The sequence below is a fragment of the Oncorhynchus mykiss genome, chromosome 11 (genome assembly GCF_057628025.1).
Source record: "Oncorhynchus mykiss isolate SJ-2025 chromosome 11, ASM5762802v1, whole genome shotgun sequence".
Lineage (NCBI taxonomy): Eukaryota > Metazoa > Chordata > Actinopteri > Salmoniformes > Salmonidae > Oncorhynchus > Oncorhynchus mykiss.
The window spans coordinates 9,556,044-9,580,505 of record NC_143032.1 but is presented as its reverse complement, the minus strand read 5'-3'; the positions used below and the strand labels follow the sequence as shown (position 1 = coordinate 9,580,505).

The following is a 24,462-nucleotide window of genomic DNA, read 5'->3' as shown; positions in this document are numbered from 1 at the left end:
CCGGGCTAGATCTTCAGGTGGAATAATGCAATTGTATGTATTGACTTATCAAAATAAAGTTTAAATTAAAATATGTAATTAATTGTTACGTAAATATGTTGGTAACAGTTTTATAAAAGGAATTAGGTACACAAGGCAGTATCATGAATACAGTCATGGGTAAATGGGTTGACTGGCCCTCTGCTATTACATCAGGCTGAACAACACCCCTTACCTGTCACTGAATTCATGATACAGTATTTCCTTTTGTGCCTTATTGCTTAAACGCAAACTCTGTCATTCATTTGCATTATGTAACTGAGCACCATGTCAACTTAATACAATTATACAAGATACCCTTCTACAAATGACAAAACATGCAAGGACAAGTTATCAACTCAAATCCCAGACTCAACAGTCATAAGATCAGGTATTGTCTTGGAGTACTACTATTTTAGGGTGTGGGGTGCTCACTAATGTTTACCCTGCCTTTGGAGAGGGAACCCGAAGATAGAGACCCCCCCCCCCCCCCCCTTGCATGTTGTGTCTGTCTGTGTGCCCATATCCCTCTGATAGGAATGCAGGGTGTCCTTATCCCTGTGATAGGAAGGCAGGCTGTCCTTATCTCTCTGCAGACTATCTTATCTGTTGGAAGCTTGAAGAGCGAAGCAGAATCAAAGCCTCGGATCCTACCTCCCCTACCCCCTTCTCTTCCTCCTTCCCAACCTCGTCCGCTGGCTGCTGTCCAGACGAAATAGAGGAAGGAGATTCCACACAACTGTCTATAGGACCAGGAGGAAGAGACAGACAGAAAGATAGACAGCGGGGAAAAGTAAAAGAGGTCTGGCTACAGTTGAAGTCGGAAGTTTACAAACACTTAGGTTAAGTCATTAAAACTATTTTTTCAACCACTCCACAAATGTATAGTTTTGGCAAGTCTGTTAGACATCTACTTTGTGCATGACACAAGTCATTTTTTCAACAATTGTTTACAGACAGATTATTTCATTTATAATTCACTGTATCACAATTCCAGTGGGTCAGAAGTTTACATACACTATGTTGACTTTGCCTTTAAACAGCTTGGAAAATTCCAGAAAATAATGTAATGGCTTTAGAAACTTCTGATAGCAAAATTGACATAATTTGAGTCAATTGGAGGTGTAACAGTGGATGTATTTCAAGGCCTTCCTTCAAACTCAGTGCCTCCGCTTGACATCATGGGAAAATCAAAGGAGATCAGCCAAGACCTCAGAAAAAAAATTGTAGACCTCCACAAGTCTGGTTCATCCTTGGGAGCAATTTCCAAACGCCTGAATGTACCACGTTCATCTGTACAAACAATAGTACACAAGTATAAACACCATGGGACCACGCAGCCGTCATACTGCTCAGGAAGGAGACGCATTCGGTCTCCTAGAGATGAATGTACTTTGGGTCGAAAAATGCAAATCAATCCCAGAACAGCAGCAAAGGACCTTGTGAAGATGCTGGAGAAAACAGGTACAAAAGTGTCTATTCCACAGTAAAACAAGTCCTATATCGACGTAACCTGAAAGGCCGCTCAGTAAGGAGGAAGCCACTGCTCCAAAACCGCCATAAAAAAGCCAAACTACGGTTTGCAACTGCACATTGGGACAGACAAAGATCATACTTTTTGGAGAAATGTCCTCTTGTCTGATGAAACAAAAATAGAACTGTTTGGCCATAATGACCATCATCATGTTTGAAGGAAAAATGGGGACGCTTGCAAGCAGAGGAACACCATCCCAACCATGAAGCACGGGGGTGGCAGCATCATGTTGTGGGGGTGTTTTGCTGTGAATATAATGAAGCAACATCTCAAGACATCACTCAGGAAGTTAAAGCTTGGTCACAAATGGGTCTTCCAAATGGACAATGACCTCAAGCATTCTTCCAAAGTTGTGGCAAAATGGCTTAAGGACAACAAAGTCAAGGTATTGGAGTGGACATCACAAAACCAAATTACCCAAATTATTGTGGGAAGCTTGTGGAAGACTACCCGAAATGTTTGACCCAACTTTAACAATTTAAAGGCAATGCTACCAAATACTAATTGAGTGTATGTAAACTTCTGACCCACTGGGAATGTGATGAAACAAATAAAAGCTGAAATGAATCATTCACTCTACTATTATTCTGACATTTCACATTCTTAAAATAAAGTGGTGATCCTAACTGACCTAAAACATGGAATTTTTACTAGGATTAAATGTCAGAAATTGTGAAAAACTGAGTTGAAATGTACTTGTCTAAGGTGTATGCAAACTTCAGACTTCAACTGTATAGACTGGTACCTGCTCTGCTTTCCTTCGCTCTTAGAGATCACTCCATCTCTCTCTTCAACTCGTCTGATTCAACTCGTCATTCGTCTGATTCAACTCGTCATTCGTCTGATTCAACTCGTCTGATTCAACTCGTCATTCGTCTGATTCAACTCGTCTGTAACTTGTCTGCAGCCTTGTAGAATGACCTTTTGGAAAAGTAAGTATGAAAAAGGAAGTATATAATTAATTTTAAACCTTGTTGCATCTTGCATAAGAACAGCTCCCGAGTGGCGCAGCAGTCTAAGGCACTGCATCTCAGTGCTAGAGGCGTCATAACAGACCCTGGTTTGATTCCAGGCTGTATCACAACCGGCTGTGATTGGGAGTCCCATAGGGAAGCGCACTATTGGCCCAGCATCGTCCGGGTTTGGCCTGGGTAGGCTGTCATTGTAAATAAGAATTTGTTCCTAACTGACTTGCCTAGTTAAATGAAAACACATCCCTTCGCTGTGGTATATTGGCCTCACCCCCTCAGGCCTTGTTGCTTAAATAAGCCTTTAACCAAGAACCATTTGGCAATGAAGAAATAACTTTATTTACAAGTAAAAAATATAACAGGATGACACAAATAATACACTGTTATAGAGCAGCAGTTTCAATATGAACTTCGTCCACGTCGAGGGGTATAGAAACTGAACAGGAACTAACCGTGTGTGTGTGTGTGTGTGTGTGTGTGTGTGTGTGTGTGTGTGTGTGTGTGTATTGGCCATGGGTGAGGAGGCAGAGGAAAGGCACGCTAAACAGGGGTTGTGTCCTGTTACCATGATGTCTAGACAGAGCCTCTCCACACGCACACGCACACGCACACACACACACACACAATGTACAGTATGTGAGCATTGTAAAGAAACAGATTAATTCAAAGGCAAATAAGCACACACAAACAGAGAGAGACACACACAAACAGAGAGAGACACACAAACAGAGAGAGACACACACAAACAGAGAGAGACACACACAAACAGAGAGAGACACACACAAACAGAGAGAGACACACACAAACAGAGAGAGACACACACATAGACAGAGAGAGACACACACAAACAGAGAGAGACACACACAGACAGAGAGAGACACACACAGACAGAGAGAGACACACACAGACAGAGAGAGACACACACAGACAGAGAGAGACACACACAGACAGAGAGAGACACACACAGACAGAGAGAGACACACACAAACAGAGAGAGACACACACAAACAGAGAGAGACACACACAAACAGAGAGAGACACACACATAGACAGAGAGAGACACACACAAACAGAGAGAGACACACACAGACAGAGAGAGACACACACAGACAGAGAGAGACACACACAGACAGAGAGAGACACACACAGACAGAGAGAGACACACACAGACAGAGAGAGACACACACAGACAGAGAGAGACACACACAGACAGAGAGAGACACACACAGACAGAGAGAGAGACACACAGACAGAGAGAGACACACATAGACAGAGAGAGACACACATAGACAGAGAGAGACACACACAGACAGAGAGAGACACACACAGACAGAGAGAGACACACACAGACAGAGAGAGACACACACAAACAGAGAGAGACACACACAAACAGAGAGAGACACACACAGACAGAGAGAGACACACACAGACAGAGAGAGAGACACACACAGACAGAGAGAGAGACACACAGACAGAGAGAGAGACACACAGACAGAGAGACACACCCAGACAGAGAGAGACACACCCAGACAGAGAGAGACACACCCAGACAGAGAGAGACACACCCAGACAGAGAGAGACACACCCAGACAGAGAGACACACACACCCAGACAGAGAGACACACACACCCAGACAGAGAGACACACACACCCAGACAGAGAGACACACACACCCAGACAGAGAGAAACACACACCCAGACAGAGAGAGACACACCCAGACAGAGAGAGACACACACACAGACAGAGAGAGACACACACACAGACAGAGAGAGACACACACAGACACACACACAGACAGAGAGAGACACACACAGGATATACAGTATACTGTATCTGTCCAGTAAGTTTCAATTATCTCATTAGCATAGTTCAGTTGTAGCTACTGCTGTCTATCCTCCCTTCCTCCTGCACTGCCTGCCTCTCTGTGCCTCAGTCAAGCCGCTTCGTTCACGTGGCCACATGAAAGCACTGGACCACATCCAAATCTCCTATGGAAACCTGTGTGGCTGATGTAAGACTTTGATGCCCAAGTGCCCCCTTCTCTCTATGAGCTATCTCTAACCAGTGATCAGCCTCAGAGTCCAATTAGCCGGACTTGGCTGTGGGAATGACTTCCCACAAGACTTACAGTAACTTAACCTTCTAATGTCTTTTGAGGAATTTTAACAGAGAGAGCACATGGAAAGGCTTTTTCATGTGGATGTAGGAGTTGACACAGAAAACGCAACTTGGGAAATGACACAGTACATAGTCCAATTCAACTATCGTTCCTCACTTCATTTGATGAATTAGTTATTGGAAAGGTTTGACCCAACCAATGGAATGGCATACAGATCTGATAACCCTGATTAAAATGGCTCGCATAAATCTGCCTCATCTAACAGCCATTTCAGTGAAACAGATGAGAAGGTTTCAAAATGCACTGAAGAACTTACAGACAAAAACTAAGGGAGGGCTTTACCTCGGCCACCCAGTACCACTCTGTCAGCCAATCCAAAGGCCTCCAGTGACCCAATGGGGCGTCCAGTCAGAATCAGGTCCAGAGTCTGGGACAGACCAATGAGACGTGGGAGCCGGACTCTAACCCCCATCAATCATGGGGACGCCTGAGGAGACAAGGGAATCATACATGAATGACATCATACTGAGGAGGAATGTCTGCACGCATTAACACTTGTCTCCTCAAATCCTCCCAGTCAAAGATTCTGCTTGACCACCCATTATTAAGAGCATGAGTCTAACATATTTTCATAAACTGAAATCATACTCTACCTCTGGGTTTTCGGGAAACACCGTAGTTCTATTCCTAATCCCCACTACATTATCGACTCCTTCAAATAAATCACGTTTGAATATATTCAATACCAACGTTAATACATCTGCAACCAATCGAGAGGCCTAGGGTCTGACAGTCAGCACATATGACAGCCTGACAGAAGACAGCTCTTTGGAAGGAAGCTCTTTGTCAGCGAACACATCTCTCCCTGTCTCCACCGGTCAGGTCTGGTCTGGCGAACATATTACAATGACAGCGTTCTGTCAATCGCCTCAGGTAATGAAATGAGACATAAATATATTTAAAATGTTTTTTATTTTACAAAGGCATCACAATAATAAAATCACATTACAGACAGCTTTTTAAGTCCGTTTATTAGATATTCTTGAGCAGGGTGGCCAGTTTTAGGTTTGAGCAATTCCACCTCAAATACTAATGGGAAGTCCCTATATCGAGACACACACACACACACACACACACACACACACAACCCCCTAGCTTCCCTCAGGGCTGGAGGCTAGATTAGATTGCGGTGCAGAGAGCCTCTTCAGCCCATGTCCAGCTCTATCTGGACAGATTGGAGAGAGACAGAGAGAGAGATGATCCATGCAGGTTGGGCCAGAATGTCTTTAGTACTGTTGGCACAGTGCTATCAGTCGCCCGGAAGGGTCCTCTTATCCAGCACCCGTCTCAAAGCCTGCTGATTCTCTCCCTGTCTCAAACGAGTCCTGTTTGCATGAACACACCAGCCCATCCTTTGTTCCCGTTTGAATGGAAGCTGGTGTGTTGGGCAATACAACGTCTCCTTAAAAATAGTCTCAAACAAAAAGAACACTTTGGAGGTTTGACTGGGAAGATCTAAAACTGGAAAAGGCCATGTTCACTTCATTTCTCATCTATTCCAAGAAGATCATTCCATTTTCCATAGAGACACACCCAGTTTTAGCTGGGGTTGTCTGAGTCAGCAGAGTCTATCGTCCAATAATAGACATACAGTTGAAGTCGGAAGTTTACATACACCTTAGCCAAATACATTTAAACTCAGTTTTTCACAATTCCTGACATTGAATCCTAGTAAAAAATTCCATGTCTTAGGTCAGTTAGGATCACCACTTTATTTTAAGAATGTGAAATGTCAGAATAATAGTAGAGAGAATTATTTATTTCAGCTTTTATTTGTTTCATCACATTCCTCCTGAAAGAGCTGGTGTAACTGAGTCAGGTTTGTAGGCCTTGCTCGCACAAGCTTCTTCAGTTCTGCCCACACATTTTCAATGGGATTGAGGTCAGGGCTTTGTGATGTCCACTCCAATACCTTGACTTTGTTGTCCTTAAGCCATTTTGCCACAACTTTGGAAGTATGCTTGGGGTCATTGTCCATTTGGAAGACCCATTTGCGACCAAGCTTTAACTTCCTGACTGATGTCTTGAGATGTTGCTTCAATATATCCATATAATTTTCCTACCTCATGATGCCTTTTATTTTGTGAAGTGCACTTGTCCCTCTTGCAGCAAAGCACCCTCACAACATGATGCTGCCACCCCCGTGCTTCGCGGTTGGTATGGTGTTCTTCGGCTTGCAAGCCTCCCCCTTTTTCCTCCAAACACAACGATGGTCATTATGGCTAAACAGTTCTAATTTTGTTTCATCAGACCAGAGGACAATTCTCCAAAAAGTCCCCATGTGCAGTTGCAAAGCGTAGTCTGGCTTTTTTATGGTGGTTTTGGAGCCGTGGCTTCCTCCTTACTGAGCGGCCTTTCAGGTTGTCGATATAAAGGACTTATTTTACTGTGGATATAGATACTTTTGTACCTGTTTCCTCAAGCATCTTCACAAGGTCCTTTGCTGTTTTTCTGGGATTGAGTTGCATTTTTCGCACCAAAGTACGTTCATCTCTAGGAGACAGAGCGCATCTCCTTCCTGAGCGGTATGGCGGCTGCGTGGTCCCATGGTGTTTATACTTGCGTACTATTGTTTGTATAGATGAACGTGGTACCTTGAGGCGTTTGGAAATTGCGCCCAAGGATGAACCAGACTTGTGGAGGTCTACAATTGTTTTCTGAGGTCTTGGCTGATTTCTTTTGATTTTCCCATGATGTCAAGTAAAGAGGCACTGGGTTTGAAGGTAGGCCTTGAAATACACAGGTACACCTCCAATTGACTCAAATGCAAACTACCTGCCCTCCAGGACACCTACACCACCCAATGTCACAGAAAGGCCATAAAGATCATCAAGGACAACAACCACCCGAGCCACTGCCTGTTCACCCCGCTATCATCCAGAAGGCGAGGTCAGTACAGGTGCATCAAAGCTGGGACCGAGAGACTGAAAAACAGCTTCTATCTCAAGGCCATCAGACTGTTAAACAGCCACCACTAACATTGAGTGGCTGCTGCCAACACACTGACTCAACTCCAGCCACTTTAATAATGGGAATTGATGGGAAATGATGTAAAATATATCACTAGCCACTTTAAACAATGCTACCTAATATAATGTTTACATACCCTACATTATTCATCTCATATGTATATGTATATACTGTACTCTATATCATCTACTGCATCTTTATGTAATACATGTATCACTAGCCACTTTAACTATGCCACTTTGTTTACATACTCATCTCATATGTATATACTGTACTCAATACCATCTACTGTATCTTGCCTATGCCGCTCTGTACCATCACTCATTCATATATCTTTATGTACATATTCTTTATCCCCTTACACTTGTGTCTATAAGGTAGTAGTTTTGGAATTGTTAGATAGATTACTTGTTATTACTGCATTGTCGGAACTAGAAGCACAAGCATTTCGCTACACTCGCATTAACATCTGCTAACCATGTGTATGTGACAAATAAAATTTGATTTTATTTGATTTGAAATTATGTCAATTTTCCTATCAGAAGCTTCTAAAGCCATGCTATAATTTTCTGGAATTTTCCAAGCTGTTTAAAGGCTTGTTTAAAGTCAACTTAGTGTATGTAAACAATTGTTGGAAAAATTACTTGTGTCATGCACAAAGTAGATGTCCTAATCGACTTGCCAAAACTATAGTTTGTTAACAAGAAATTTGTGGAGTGGTTGAAAAACGAGTTTTAATGACTCCAATCTAAGTGTATGTAAATTTCCGACTTCAACTGTAGGTGGTGGTTCTCTCCCTGACTATCAGCCTTATCCTATGCATTGCAGGGGCAGTGCATGAGACTGTAACAGTTGCATCTTCTATCCAATGGCTGTGGTTTGTGATACACTGAGTATGAATGCTCTACATCAGATGCAGCCTACTATAACCCACTCTTCGAGTGTTCTATGCAGAGGGAGGTAGTTAGTCACTCAGAGCTCCATTTCGTCACAGCGGAGAGACAAGAGTTATATCAACCATGAGTGATAGGAGCTCTCTAAGCAAACATGACACTTTAGTGCCAAACTGAAGAGTGAAAACCCCAAAGACTTTCAATATAATTGTATGTAGTAACAATAACTACTCAACAAGTGCATGATGATGGATGACTAACTTAGAAACAACTGCTTTTCCTTAAATGCCGCTATACTGGGGAGATGGGCCACTACTATGTACGTAGAATTTGTATCTATGTTGGTCAGAACAATGGCCAGTAAAACAGTGAAGTATTGAACTCTATGAAACAACTTGAGCAGAGTAGACTGATTGTTTCCAGTCTGAACTGAGCTGTACTGGCCATACAGTGAAGTATTGAACTCTATGAAACAACTTGAGCAGAGTAGACTGATTGTTTCCAGTCTGAACTGAGCTGTACTGGCCATACAGTGAAGTATTGAACTCTATGAAACAACTTGAGCAGAGTAGACTGATTGTTTCCAGTCTGAACTGAGCTGTACTGGCCATACAGTGAAGTATTGAACTCTATGAAACAACTTGAGCAGAGTAGACTGATTGTTTCCAGTCTGAACTGAGCTGTACTGGCCATACAGTGAAGTATTGAACTCTATGAAACAACTTGAGCAGAGTAGACTGATTGTTTCCAGTCTGAACTGAGCTGTACTGGCCATACAGTGAAGTATTGAACTCTATGAAACAACTTGAGCAGAGTAGACTGATTGTTTCCAGTCTGAACTGAGCTGTACTGGCCATACAGTGAAGTATTGAACTCTATGAAACAACTTGAGCAGAGTAGACTGATTGTTTCCAGTCTGAACTGAGCTGTACTGGCCATACAGTGAAGTATTGAACTCTATGAAACAACTTGAGCAGAGTAGACTGATTGTTTCCAGTCTGAACTGAGCTGTACTGGCCATACAGGCATCTGCACCACTTCAAAGCAAAGCTGTCCATAATGGACTCTCATGAGGGTTAATGCGATTAACTTCGATGCAGATTCGAGATTTCCAGCCATATCCGGACGAGCTGATACGCAGATGAGAACGCAAACTTAAAAGGCGGTTTGACTTTCAAACACTCCCCGACACTCTCCAACTTGGAGAAATATGTTGGGCTTTTCCCAGCACATCATATAAATGTGATGATGTTTTTTGGGGGTGTTTTGTGACTTCATTGTTTGATGAAGGCCTTCCTATAGGCTCTGAAGAAAGCAAAGGACGTCCGGAGAGCTAGTTTAACTCACAGCCAGTGAACCACAGAGACACACAGTGATGCAGGTGCCTCTCTAGCCACTAAAGCCAGATCCTCCAGTCTTAGGGCTTGGATGTAATCTCTCTCTGCTCTCTCTTCAGACTTCTGGGGGCAGGTCCAGTCCAGTATCACACAGTCTCTGGCAGCCGCCTCTCTCCCTACCACCCCAATCCATCTTATTAATTGGGTCTTTGAGCATTTCCGGAGCCAAGGTCCAGAGGTTCTCCACACCATGGTCCAATGACACCCAGGATGTCAGAACTGGACAGCGGCCGTTAAGGTTCTGCATAGGACTCCCTATAGTTAGTTGGACTAACTGTGCCATTCCCACTGCTTAGAGGAGCAGGTGTTCAGCCATGCAGCTTCACCCAGAGGGTTCTGATACTCATGTCATCATTGGCATGTCATCAATAAAAACAAAAAAGTAATTGTAGAATTGTTTGAATGGGCCAACCTGATGTCAGCTTTGTACTCTAAACATGTGGGCTATCCTATGATCCCTCCTTTGGCCTCCTCATATTTCCGCACAAGGCGGGGGCTCGGATGAGTGATGTGACAGGAAGCTGTCACTCACTTGTGGCTTCCATTAGGCCACATCACATAGACATGGTAGGATTTTAGTTTTTCATTCAAACCACCATGGATTCCCTCAGGCTGCTGTTCCCATGTGTTTCTCCACCAAAAAACGCTTACAGATTTTTCTCATCAAAACTGAAGAGATACAGGAAACCTACCTACCAGAGAGATCTGAAAATAAAACTTGACTCCAGAGGAGTAGCGTTAGTTTTGATGACAAGCACCTTCCTGCCGCACACTCCAGGCAAAAGGAACACGACGTGCTGCACACAGCTGATAAATGGGTATGGTCTGTTGGTTGGGATGAGAACGGATCAGTCAAAATAACAATTACAGTGCTAAACTCACATCCCATGGTAAAATGAGCCACAGTGGCCAAACTAAGCTGAGGAAACGACTGAAAATGTGTTGCCGAACAACCCAGGGGTTTGTGGAATGAGGCATAGCCAACATGAAGAGGTGGCTGAACATAAGCAGCAGGCAGGAAACGTACCTCCGCTGCCAACGGTGTCAAAACCTTTCAACACTCACTGTAACGATTGTCTTCCTCTTCTGATGAGGAATAGGATGGATCAGACCAATGCGCAGCGTGGTAAGTGTTCATGGTGTATTTATTAAACCGAACACAAAAATAACCAAGGAGAAACCACGACAAAAACAAAACAGTTCTGTAAGGTGCAACAAAAACACCATACAGAAAATAACTACCCACAACCCATAGTGGGAAAACAGGCTGCCTAAGTATGGTTCTCAATCAGAGACAACGATTGCCAGCTGCCTCTGATTGGGAACCATACCAGGCCAAACACATAGAAATAGAAAACATAGAACACAAAACATAGAATGCCCACCCCAACTCACGCCCTGACCAAACTAAAATAGAGACATAAAAAGGAACTAAGGTCAGGACGTGACACTCACATGCTCCACTCTGGGCTGCTAAAGGAGATCTGAGGTAGACGCTTAGTCATTCCCCTTTCAGCAATACAATTATTTCAGATCAATGCAGATGAAGGATAGTAGACAATGTAAGGAGCTTGTTGAAGCCACTTAAGACAACTGAGATGTATCTCTCACGGACTCAGCAGGAGTCAGAGGGGGTGACGAAGGCGAGACGCGGTGGCCATGCCCCTGTTACCAGACAGTCTGGAGGGTGGCCATGGCGCGAGTCAGACAAGGGCACTGCCAGGATACTCTGTTAAGTTACAGAACCGCAATGATAAGCCCTGTTTAGAGAAAAGAGACCCAGGATCTACCCGCTGCCAGTAATTATAGTACAGCCGGTACTATTTATAAACATAGAGGTCCTATTTTTTGCCCCGGAGGCAGACTCGTGTGGAGACGGTAGATGCTACATGCAGCATGTACGGGCAATGCTTTTAAAGGCCACGGTCATTGCTGCTATGGCAGAGTTACGCGAAATCCAAACAGGAGAAAGCTAAAGTGACAGCGGCTTGTAAGGCTACGTAGCTGTGAAACAGGCACTTTGTAACGATATGGACTTCCGCTGGTTGGGTGACGGCTGCAGCCTTACAAGATTGCATGTCACACACTAGGTAATAATGGGAGGTGGACAGGTTCAGGAAGGTGGCCCCTGGTCATCTAGTAGGTGGAATGCACATACTATCTCTGCGTTAGAAGACCCCATGACAGGTCAGCCAACAGAGCCAGCTCCAGCCCTCCAGTCCCAGCGTAGCCCCTGACCGCTGCTACAGTGCCTTTTAAATAGATTTTTATTTGGATTTCATGTAATGGACATACACAAAATAGTCCACATTTGTGAAGTGAAGAAAAAAAAATGTGGTGCGTGCACATGTATTCACCCCGTTTGCTATGAACCCCCTAAATAAGATATATTGCAACCAATTACCTTCAGAAGTCACATAATTAGTAAAATAAAGTCCACCTGTGTGCAATCTAAGTGTCACATGATCTCAGTATATATATGCCTGTTCTGAAAAGCCCCAGCGTCTGCAACATCACTGAGCAAGGGGCACCACCAAGCAAACGGCACTATGAAGACCAAGGAGCTCTCCAAACAGGTCAGGGACAAAGTTGTGGAGAAGTACAGATCAGGGTTGGGTTATAAAAAAATATCAGAAACTTTGAACATCCCACGAAGCACCACTAAATCCATTATTAAAAAATTGAAAGAATATGGCACCACAACAAACCTGCCAAGAGAGGGCCGCCCACCAAAACTCACAGACCAGGCAAGGAGAGCATTAATCAGAGAGGCAACAAGCTCCACAGCGGAGATTGGAGTATCTGTCCATAGGACCACTTTAAGCCGTACACTCCACAGAGCTGGGCTTTACAGAAGTGGCCAGAAAAAAGCTATTGCTTAAATAAAAAAATAAGCAAACACATTTGGTGTTCACCAAAAGGCATGTGGGAGACTCCCCAAACATATGGAAGAGGGTACTCTGGTCAGATGAGACTAAAATTTAGCTTTTTGGCCATCAAGGAAAACGCTTTGTCTGGCGCAAACCCAACACCTCTCATCATCCTGAGAACACCATCCCACCAGCATGGTGGTGGCAGCATCATGCTGTGGGGATGTTTTTCATCTGCAGGGACTGGGAAACTGCTCAGAATTGAAGGAATGATGGACAGAGCTAAATACAGGGAAATTCTTGAGGGAAACCTGTTTCAGTCTTCCATAGATTTGAGACTGGGATGGAGGTTCACCTTCCAGTAGGACAATGACCCTAAGCATACTGCTAAAGCAACACTTGAGTGGTTTAAGGGAAAACATTTTAAATGTCTTGGAATGGCCTAGTCAAAGCCCAGACCTCAATCCAATTGAGAATCTGTAGTATGACTTAAAGATTGCTGTACACCAGCAGAACCCATCCAACTTGAAGGAGCTGGAGCAGTTTTCCCTTGAAGAATGGGCAAAAATCCCAGCGGCTAGATGTGCCAAGCTTATAGAGACATACCCCAAGAGACTTGCAGCTGTAATTGCTGCAAAAGGTGGGTCTACAAAGTATTGACTTTGGGGGGGGTAGTTTGTTAGTTTCAAAATAAAAAATATTTTGCATCTTCAAAGTGGTAGGCTTGTTGTGTAAATGAAATGATACCAACCCCTAAAAATCCATTTTAATTCCAGGCAAAAAAATAGGAAAAATGCCAAAGGGGGTGAATACTTACGCAATCCACTGTATCAACGGCTTGGACAGCATCAGCCGGGAGGGACCCCGGAGAAGGACACGACACACCCACCCTGAGTGAGGCATGAAAGAAAAAAACTCACTAAACAAGTTTGCAACAAAACTTCCTGCACAAACATACGCCTACAACAAGCTTGGCATTTAAAAAAAAATATACAACCTTGAGAAAGACTGGTATTAGAGATTAGAGATGATACATTGTATGAAAGACAAACCACTGATGCATGTACATACAGAGGGGTCAATAATGACAAACAGATGCATTGAAGGGTTGTATGTTATCAGTCAACACTGATAGCATGTGAGGCTGATGTAAAGCCGGATATGTTTTTATTTAGATGCACGTAGCATAGGAGTAGGACTTTTGGAAACATCTTGCTCCAATCTCACGGAGGCAGTGTGATAGACCAGCTCTTTCAGATTGTAACCAGCACAGAAATTCCCTCCTGGAAGAGACCACAAAATGACAAAGTATAGCAGCTGGCAACTGAAAAGGAAGGGAAAATGACGAGGATAGTTTTTTATTTATTTAAGAGGCAGGGCCGCAGAACTGGAAGGAGGAACTCTGGCTTGCTGGCACACAAATGGTTTTCTGCTCTTGGAGTGGGTTCAGTCTCTCTCTACTACACAATGCTCTCATTAAATGGTAGAATAACGCACCCTGACCTAAGCCCCTTCCGTTGGATTAATTTGGTAATTACAACATTACCCATGAGCCCTACAAACACTATGTCACAGACGCTGAGGAGGAGGGCTGTGAAACGGTGTGGCCTCTCTCTTTCTGACTGTAATGAGATTAAGGATGAGAAAAGCAATACTACCATCTGTACATGTCACGCCCTGGCCAGAGAGGCTTTTTATTCTCTATTTTGGTTAGGCCAGGGTGTGACTAGGGTGGGCATTCTATGTCCTTTTTTCTATGTGTTGTATTTCTATGTCTTGGCCTGGTATGGTTCTCAATCAGGGATAGCTGTCTATCGTTGTCTCTGATTGAGAACCATACTTAGGTACCCTTTTCCCCCACCTGCTTTGTGGGAAGTTAACTTTGTAGTTGTTCAGGGCACATAGCCCAAAGCTTCACGGTTGTTTCTTTTTTTTTGGCGTCATTTTTAAATAAAGTTAAAATGTATGCTTCCCATGCTGCACCTTGGTCCAGTCCTTCAGCCAGCCGTGACAGTTCAAGGCTGTATCTGTGTGATTATGTCTTGGAGCCTCCTGGGTTTGAATGAAGCTGAATGACGACAGATTGTAAAAAGACTTAAATCTCAGGAGACATACGGTAATATTACTGTTTTTAAAACTGATTAGAACACCTTATTGTGACTTCATGATGAGTTTAAAGGCCGACTCAGAGAAACAAGCTGGAATCAATGTTCAAATTGAGCACACAGGTCTCTTTAGTTGTTTTTAAAAAGCACTTACAAATACATGTATTACTAATTTATAAATGGGAAAACCTGTGAGAAAGTTGAAGGTACATGGCCATACCTCATGGCTCCAGTCGACTACATTTTATCATACAGTACCAGTCAAAGGTTTGGCCTACTCATTCAAGGGTTTTTCTTTATTTTTACTATTTTCTACATTGTATAATAGTGTAGACATCAAAACTATGAAATAACACACATAGAATCATGTAATAACCAAAAAAGTGTTCAAATCAAAATATATTTTATTGAGATTCTTTAAAGTAGCCACCCTTTGCCTTCATGAGAGCTTTGCACACTCTTGAAATTCTCTCAACCAGCTTCATGAGGTAGTCACGTGGAATACATTTCAATTAACAGGTGTGCCTTGTTAAAAGTTAATTTGTGGAATTTCTTTCCTTTTTAATGCGTTTGAGCCAATCAGTTATGTTGTGACAAGGTACGCGTGGTATACAGAAGATAGCCCTGTTTGGTAAAAGACCAAGTCCATATTATGGCAAGAGCAGCTCAAATAAGAAAAGACAAACGACAGTCCATCGTTACATGAAGGTCAGTCAATCTGAAAAATTTCAAGAACTTTGAAAGTTTCTTCAAGTGCAGTCGTAAAAACCATCAAGCTCTATGAAGAAACTGGCTCTCATGAGGACCACCACAGGAAAGGAAGACCCAGAGTTACCTCCCCTGCAGAGGATAAGTTCAGAGTTAACTGCACCTCAGATTGCAGCCCAAATAAATGCTTCACAGAATCCAAGTAACAGACATCTCAAATGTTCAGAGGGGACTTCATGAATTAGGTCTTCATGGACGAATTGCTGCAAAGAAACCACTACTAAAGCACACTAATAAGAAGAAAGGACTTGCTTGGGACAAGAAACATGAGCAATGGACATTAGACTGGTGGAGTCCAAATTTGAGATTTTTGGTTCCAACTGCCTTGTCTTTGTGATAAGCAGAGTAGGTGACAGGAAGATCTCTGCATGTGTTGTTCCCACCGTGAAGCATGGAGGTGGTGGTGTTATGGTGTGGGGGTGCTTTGCTGGTGACGCGGTCTGTGACTTATTTAGAATTCAAGGCACACTTAACCAGCATGGCTGCCACAGCATTCTGCAGCGATACGCCATCCCATCTTGTTTGCGATTAGTGGGACTATCATTTGTTTTTCAACAGGACAATGACCCAAAACACACCTCCAGGCTGTGTAAGGGCTATTTGACCAAGGAGAGTGATGGAGTGCTGCATCAGATCTGGAATCCAAAAATCACCAAACCTCAACCCAATCGAGATGGTTTGGAATGAGTTGGACCGAAGAGTGAAGGAAGAGCAGCCAATAAGTGCTCAAGACTGTTGGAAAAGCATTCCAGGTGAAGCTGGTTGAGAGAATGCCAAGAGTGTGCAAAGCTGTCAAGGCAAAGGGTGGCTACGTAGAATTCTATAATACATTTTGATTTCTTTAACACTTTTTTGGTTACTACATGATTCCATATGTGTTATGTCATAGTTTGTCTTCACTATTATTCTACAATGTAGAAAACAGTAAAAATAAAAAGAGAACCCACTGAATGAGTAGGTGTCCAAACTTTTGACTGGTACTGTATGTTCTCTACTATGGGGATAATAAGGCCTCATTGAAAGTGCTACAAAAGTGACCTTAGCAGTTATTTAAACTGTTAGCAAACCTTCAGATTCCCCCATCCCCTTACCACAAAAACATAGAAATACGATTTCCGCAACAACATTTTTGCCTTTAATTTTTTTTTTAAATAGCCACTCTACCATAATGGTGTGATTGGTTGAGTGATGCAGAGATGGTTGTCCTTCTGGAAGGTTCTCCCATCTCCACAGAGGAACTCTGGAGCTCTGTCAGTGACCATCTGGTTCTTGGTCACCTCCCTGACCAAGGCCCTTCTCCCCCGATTTCTCAGTTTGGCCGGGTGGTTCTAGTTAGTCTTGGTGGTTCCAAACATTTTCCATTTAAGAATGATGGAGCCCACTGTGTTCTTGATGACCTTCAATGCTGAGGAATTGCGTTGGTACCCTTCCCCAGATCTGTGCCTCGACACATTCCTGTCTCCGAGCTCTATGGACAATTCCTTCAACCTCATGGCTTGGTTTTTGCTCTGACATGCAATGTCAACTGTTAGGCCTTATATAGACAGGTGTGTGCCTTTCCAAATCATGTCCAATCAAATCATTTCACCAATCAAATGACTCCAGGTTGTGGAACCGCCAATGGAAACAGGATGCACCTGAGCTCAATTTTGAATCTCATAGGAAAGGGTTTGAATACTTACGTAAATAATATAGTTTTTTATATATATATATATATATACATACACACACACACATTTGCAAACACTTCAAAAACCTGTTTTTGCTTTGTCATTATGGGATATTGTGTGTAGATTGAGGATAACAGTTCATTTAGTCCATTTCAGAAAGGTTGTAACTGTCACGATTGTTAGAAGCACACTCGGACCAACGTGCAGCGTGATCTGGTTTCCACATCTTTATTTAGAAATCAGTGAACCACACAACAAAACAATAAAGACTAAACGAAACGTGACAATGACGTGCTAACATGCAACTACACAAACAATATCCCACAAAACACAGGTGGAAAAAATGCTACTTAAATATAATCTCCAATTAGAGACAACGATAGCCAGCTGCCTCTAATTGGGAATCATACCAAACAACCACATAGAACAACTAAACTAGAACCCCACATAGAAAATAATAACTAGAAAACCCCCCAGTCGCGCCCTGATCTACTATTCCATAGAAAAACAAAGGCCGGTCAGGGTGAGACAGTAACAAAATGTGGAAAAAGTGAAGGGGTCGGAATACTTTCTGAATGCACTGTAATTACTACATTTCATGGAAAGTACTGAAACAATTCTCCCAAAATGGAGATGAAAATTATTACGTTTTGGACAAAAATTTTACAAAATGGCTTCCTTATGGCTGTGTAATTTTGGGGCGGCAGGTAGTCTAGTGGTTAGAGCATTGGGCCAGTAACCGAAAAGTTGCTAGATCGAATCCCTGAACTGAGAAGATAAACATCTGTCACTCTTCCCCTGAACAAGGCAGTTAACCCACTGTTCCTAGGCTGTCAGTTAATTAAGAACAAATTCTTATGTACAATAACTTGCCTAGTTTAATAAAGGATAAATAAAAGTTAGTATTTCAGTCTGTACATGTCTAGCTGTCATCTCCACAAGTAGAGGGATTACGAATCATATTTGTGGTCAGCAATGAAGGAATCCCAGTGCACATTGCCAGATATGTCCTGTACACTGGTCAAAGGCAACCCATTTACACACACACACAGTTTTCAGTTCAGTGTTGAAGCGAGCAACATTAAGCAGCCTGCATTTGGCCGGGATCCAGCTTTGAAGTGTAGAACCATTCAAGTAAAGCCTTTCGGGACAATGCTACACTCTAAGATAGAGGGGGAGAGTTAATCCAGGTCGAACAAATTATTTCAATTGAGGGAGTTCATTTGGAAGGGGAGAGATGATTATTTGGAGAGGTATTAGGAAGTGGGTATAATTCTCGCCCCCTGGTTGACATAGCGCAGAGCCCTGGAAGCTGTGAACATATATGTTAATACAGGCCGTGCAGAGGCCTGCCACGGCTGGCACTCAGGACCCTGGTGAAGCCCATCTTCCGGACGCTGTTAAATGAGGGCTAATTAGACCGTGTGAGAGGGGGATACAGAGGAGGAGGAATGGAGAATGTGTTTTCCACTCTAATCTTCTAGTGCCCGCAGTCAGCCCGGCGAAACGCTTCAAAGAGTGTTTGATCTCTCGCCTCAGCTGATTGGGCCCCTGTGTTTCTTTCTACATGCATAATTAAGAATCTAAATAATTGCTGACTGGTTTAGTGTGTTATGGGGAGCCTACCCCCATAATTATATTCTGATGAAATTAAAAGGATATCATGTTGAAGGTGTGATTATCAACACCTTGCTTGGGAGGAATAAGATATATAAGGTTGAAGTTGGAAGTTTACATACACTTAGATTGGAGTCATTATAACTCGCTTTTCAACCACTCCACAAATGTCTCGTTAACAAACTATAGTTTTGGAAAGTCGGTAGGACATCTACTTTGTGCCTGACATAAGTCATTTTTCCAACAATTGTTAACAGACTGTAATTCACAGTATCACAATTCCAGTGGGTCAGAAGTTTACATACACTAAGTTGACTGTGCCTTTAAACAGCTTGGAAAATTCTAGAAAATGATGCCATTGTTTTAGAAGCTTCTGATAGGCTAATTGACCATTTGAGTCAATTGGAGGTGTACCTGTGGATGTATTTCAAGGCCTTCCTTCAAACTCAGTGCCTCTTTGCTTGACATCATGGGAAAATAAAAAAAAATCAGCCAAGACCTCAGGAAAAACAATTGTAGACCTCCACAAGTCTGGTTCACCCTTGGGAGCAATTTCCAAACGCCTGAAGGTACCACGTTCATCTGTACAAACAAAGGTAAGTATGAACACCATGGGATCACGTCAAGAAGGAGACGCGTTGTGTCTCCTAGAGAAGAACGTACTTTCGGTGCGAAAAGTGCAAATCAATCCCAGAACAACATCAAAGGACCTTGTGAAGATGCTGGAGGGAACATATTCACAAGTATCTATATCCACAGTAAAACGAGTCCTATATCGACATAATCTGAAAGGCTGCTCAGCAAGGAAGAAGCCACTGCTCCAAAACCGCCATTAAAAAAAAAACGACTACAGTTTCCAACTGCACATGGGGACAAAGATCGTACTTTTTGGAGAAATGTCCTCTGGTTTGATGAAACAAAAATATAACTGTTTGGCCATAATGACCATCCTTATGTTTGAGGAAAAGGGGGAGTCTTGCAAGCCGAAGAACACCATCCTAACCTTAAAGCACGGGGGTGGCAACATCATGTTGTGGAGGTGACAACAAACCTGACTCAGTTACACCAGCTCTGTCAGGAGGAATTGGCCAAAATTCACCCAACTTATTGTGGGAAGCTTGTGGAAGGCTACCCAACACGTTTGACCCAAGTTAAACAATTTAAAGGCAATGCTACCAAATACTAATTGAGTGTATGTAAACTTCTGACCCACTGGGAATGTGAAGAAAGAAATAAAAGCTGAGATAAATCATTCTCTCTACTATTATTCTGACATTTCACATTCTTAAAATAAAGTGTTGATCCTAACACAGGGAATTTTTTCCTAGGATTAAATGTCAGGAATTGTGAAAAACTGAGTATAAATGTATTTGGCTAAGATGTATGTAAACTTCTGACTTCAACTGTATATCAAAACCTGAATTATTATTCTGTTGTCAATGACAGTAGAAGAAGCTCCTATCCCACCCCCCTCCTACCACCACCACCCCCCCCTATAAAAAATAAAATCAAACATCTGTCACACGCGCCGAACACAACAGGTGTAGAACTTAGCGTGAAATGTTTACTTACAAGCCCTTCATCAATGCAGTTTAAGAAATAGAGTTAAGAAAATATTTACTAAATAAACTCAAGTAAAAAATTATCAAAAGTAACATAATAAAATAATAACGAGGCTATATACAGGGGGTACCAATACCGAGTCAATGTGCGGGGGTACAGGTTAGTCGAGGTAATTTCTACATATAGGTAGGGGTAAAGTGACTATGCATAGATAATAAACAGCGAGTAGCAGCAGTCTAAAAACAAATAGGGGGGGGTCAATTGAATAATTGTTCAGCAGGCTTATGGATTGGGGGTAGAAGCTGTTAAGGAGCATTTTGGTCCTATACTTGGCGTGCCAGTACCGCTTGCCGTGCGGTAGCAGAGAGAACAGTCTATGACTTGGGTGACTAGAGTCTTTGACAATTTTTTGGGCTTTCCTCTGACACTGCCTAGTATATAAGTCTTGGATGGCAGGAAGCTTGGCCCTAGTGATGTACTGGGCCGTACTACCCTCTGTAGCACCTTAGGGTCAGATGCCGAGCAGTTGCCATACCAGGCGATGATGCATCTGGTCAGGATGCTCTCGATGGTGCAGCTGTAGAACTTTTTGAGGATATGGGGACCCATGCCAAATCTTTTCAGTCTCCTGAGGGAGAAAAGGTGTTGTCGTGCCCTCTTCATGACTGTCTTGGTGTGTTTGGACCATGACAGTTCATTAGTGATGTGGACAATTGGAGAGTGACCATTGCCTCCCTGCTAATTTGCTGTCTACTGTTCTGTATGTCTTGGATAGAGTGACGCTGTCTACTGGTTTGCATGTCTGAGAGAGTGATGCTGTCTACTGTTTTGTATGTCTGAGAGAGTGATGCTGTCTACTGTTTTGTATGTCTGAGAAAAAGTGATGCTGTCTACTGTTCTGTATGTCTGGGAAAGAGTGATGAATGTCATGTTTTGTATGTATAACTGTAGGGGAGCTGTGGAAAGACAACACATCATCAGGTGTTGTCATAGGCTGTTTACACAGGAAGCCCAATTACGATATTGTTCCCACTAATTGGTCTTTTGAGCAATTAGATCAGATTACTGACCTGCTGACCCTTTGTCAGAATTAGTTGATCTCCTGTCTGTAGTCTCCTGTCTGTGCAGGGTCCAGGGTGTCTCACTGTTGCCATGGAGCACCGCTACAGTCAGGTTGGGGTCGCTGTCAAATCAAAATCAAATCAAATTGATTTATATAGCCCTTCGTACATCAGCTGATATCTCAAAGTGCTGTACAGAAACCCAGCCTAAAACCCCAAACAGCAAGCAATGCAGGTGTAGAAGCACGGTGGCTAGGAAAAACTCCCTAGAAAGGCCAAAACCTAGGAAGAAACCTAGAGAGGAACCAGGCTATGTGGGGTGGCCAGTCCTCTTCTGGCTGTGCCGGGTGGAGATTATAACAAAACATGGTCAAGATGTTCAAATGTTCATAAATGACCAGCATGGTCGAATAATAATAAGGCAGAACAGTTGAAACTGGAGCAGCAGCACAGCCAGGTGGACTGGGGACAGCAAGGAGTCATCATGTCAGGTAGTCCTGGGGCATGGTCCTAGGGCTCAGGTCCTCCGAGAGAGAGAAAGAGAGAAGGAGAGAATTAGAGAACGCACACTTAGATTCACACAGGACACCAAATAGGACAGGAGAAGTACTCCAGATATAACAAACTGACCCTAGCCCCCCCCGACACATAAACTACTGTCGAAGGCCGTCAGCTCGTCCCGCAGTGTTACGGGCCGGTCGATCGCCACGGTGACCACTGAACCCCTCCACCATCACAGTCCACCCGGCCACTGCACAACAATTGGAGAGAGACTACAGCACATAGAAAGAAATGGCCCCCAAAACTGTACCTGGGACAGATCATGGCTTGTGACAAAGAGAGTACAGTTGACATGACATGTTTATGGTCTGAACAAGGATCAGTAAGGCAGCTGCATCCAAAAGTGATGGGAGATCCTACATCACCCCAGCCATCCTATAATCATAACCTCAACAGTTAGCCAGCAGCATACCACCCTGCATCCCACTGCTGGCTTACTTCTAAAGCTAAGCAGGGTTGGTCTGTGGAGGGGAGACCAGGTGGTGTTGGGAGGCAGGTTGGGAGGCCCCCTTTCCTCTGGTCTAAAAAAAAAAAATATCCCAATGCCCCAGGGCAGTGATTGGGGACATTGCCCTGTGTAGGGTGCTGTCTTTCAGATGGGACGTTAAACTAGTGTCCTGACTCTCTGTGGTCGCTAAAGATCCCATGGCACTTATTGTAAGAGAGGGGTGTTAATGCCAATGTCCTGGCTAAACTCCCAATCTGGCCTTCATACCATCACAGTCACCTAATCATCCCCAGTTTACAATTGGCTCATTCATCCCCCTCCTCTCCCCTGTAACTATTCCCCAGGTTGTTGCTGTAAATGAGAATGTGTTCTCTGTCAACTAAACCTGGTAAAATAAAAAAGTTTATGAGCCAAAACACATTTCCACATAATACAATCATGTAGTGTTGTATACGATTTGAAGTAGTGTAGTCTGTTGTTGTTCAATATTGACTGCAATTTCATAATCCAACTCAAGGGAAGTCAGGGTCAGTAAATTGAGTGCAGAACTCAACACACAAACCCACATGTTGTGATCCATAGGATGTCTAAAATATTATACTAGGCTCCTTAGTCAACGCAATGAACAAACATGCCACTGCCCCATGTCATCTGGTCTGAAAGCAAGTCGTTGCTGCCCTCTTCTGCCAGAGACATGTCATTGCATATATGAGACAGCTGTGTTGTTCAACGTAGTTCAACGTTCAACCTACCTTTCTCTGATTCCTCGCCGGCTGAAGTGTCTCAGAAGACTTCAGAAGACTTCTTGCCGAGTAACCAGCCTAGGGCAGTAGCAGCTTGACAACTCGGATTTCTAGCTAGGTAATAAAACACCATGGCCTCTGACGGGCCATAGATGTTTATTTATTTTACCTTTATTTAACTAGGCAAGTCAGAACATATAGAACATGTCATTTTCAATGACAGCCTAGTGGTTTAACTGCCTTGTTCAGGTGCAGAACGACATTTGTAGTTTGTCAGCTTGGTGATTCGATCCAGCAACCTTTTTGTCACTAGTCCAACACTCTAACCACTAGGCTACCTGCCGCCCCAAATGTGCTTGATAAGCAAAAATGTGAACTCAAACTGCTGAGCTCACAGAAACTAAATTAATTTAAAGTTAATGTTCTTGTGCATATCTACAAACAAAATACATTAAAATGGCAAACTTTCAAATGTTTACTAACAATGTGCAACACCTCGCAAGTTCCCCCGGAAACTTTGCAAACGTGGAAGGAAGATCCTGTACATAATGGGAGCATGCACTGGTGTAAATACACCAAAGCAGACGGGAGAGGGCAAATCGCGCCATTTCTTGCACTGCAGTGCACATCGCTGTACAGAGGTTCATTTTCTGGAGAAGTGCTTAACCACACGTTAGAAGTACCTTTGGTTTAACCACCTATAGAGTACCACAATACCCATAAAACCTAGCAGTCAAACAGGGAAATGGTTCCAATTGTTGTTCCACCATTCATTTCTCCCATAGGGGATTTTAGAAGCACTTAAAATAAGGGCTTTGTTTCATGTAAGCTTGCCCTGGTGTGATGCTTTGATAACCTTCTAAATCTCTCTCTAACTTTTATCAATGTACTTATCCCCAACAAATGAAATGCACTTGTACTTATCCCCAACAAATGAAATGCTAATTAGCTGCTAATGTGCTAATGTGGCTATCATAAAGAACTACAAATGTATTTGTTTTTTTTATTTAACTAGCCAAGTCCGTTAAGAACAAATTATTTTTTACAATGACTGCCTACCCCGGTCAAACCCTAACCTGGATGACGCTGAGCC

The 24,462-nt window shown here is 43.0% G+C and overlaps 1 long non-coding RNA gene across 1 annotated transcript; it reads right to left on the bottom strand.

The window, feature by feature from the left end:
* Nucleotides 1-17,582: 17,582 nt before the first annotated feature.
* LOC149979490 (uncharacterized) lies at nt 17,583-23,878 on the bottom strand. Its single transcript, XR_016484348.1, has 3 exons — nt 23,379-23,878; nt 21,627-22,368; nt 17,583-21,512 (listed from the first exon to the last, which is right to left on the bottom strand). It is a non-coding gene; the product is annotated as an uncharacterized LOC149979490 (long non-coding RNA).
* Nucleotides 23,879-24,462: the final 584 nt, after the last annotated feature.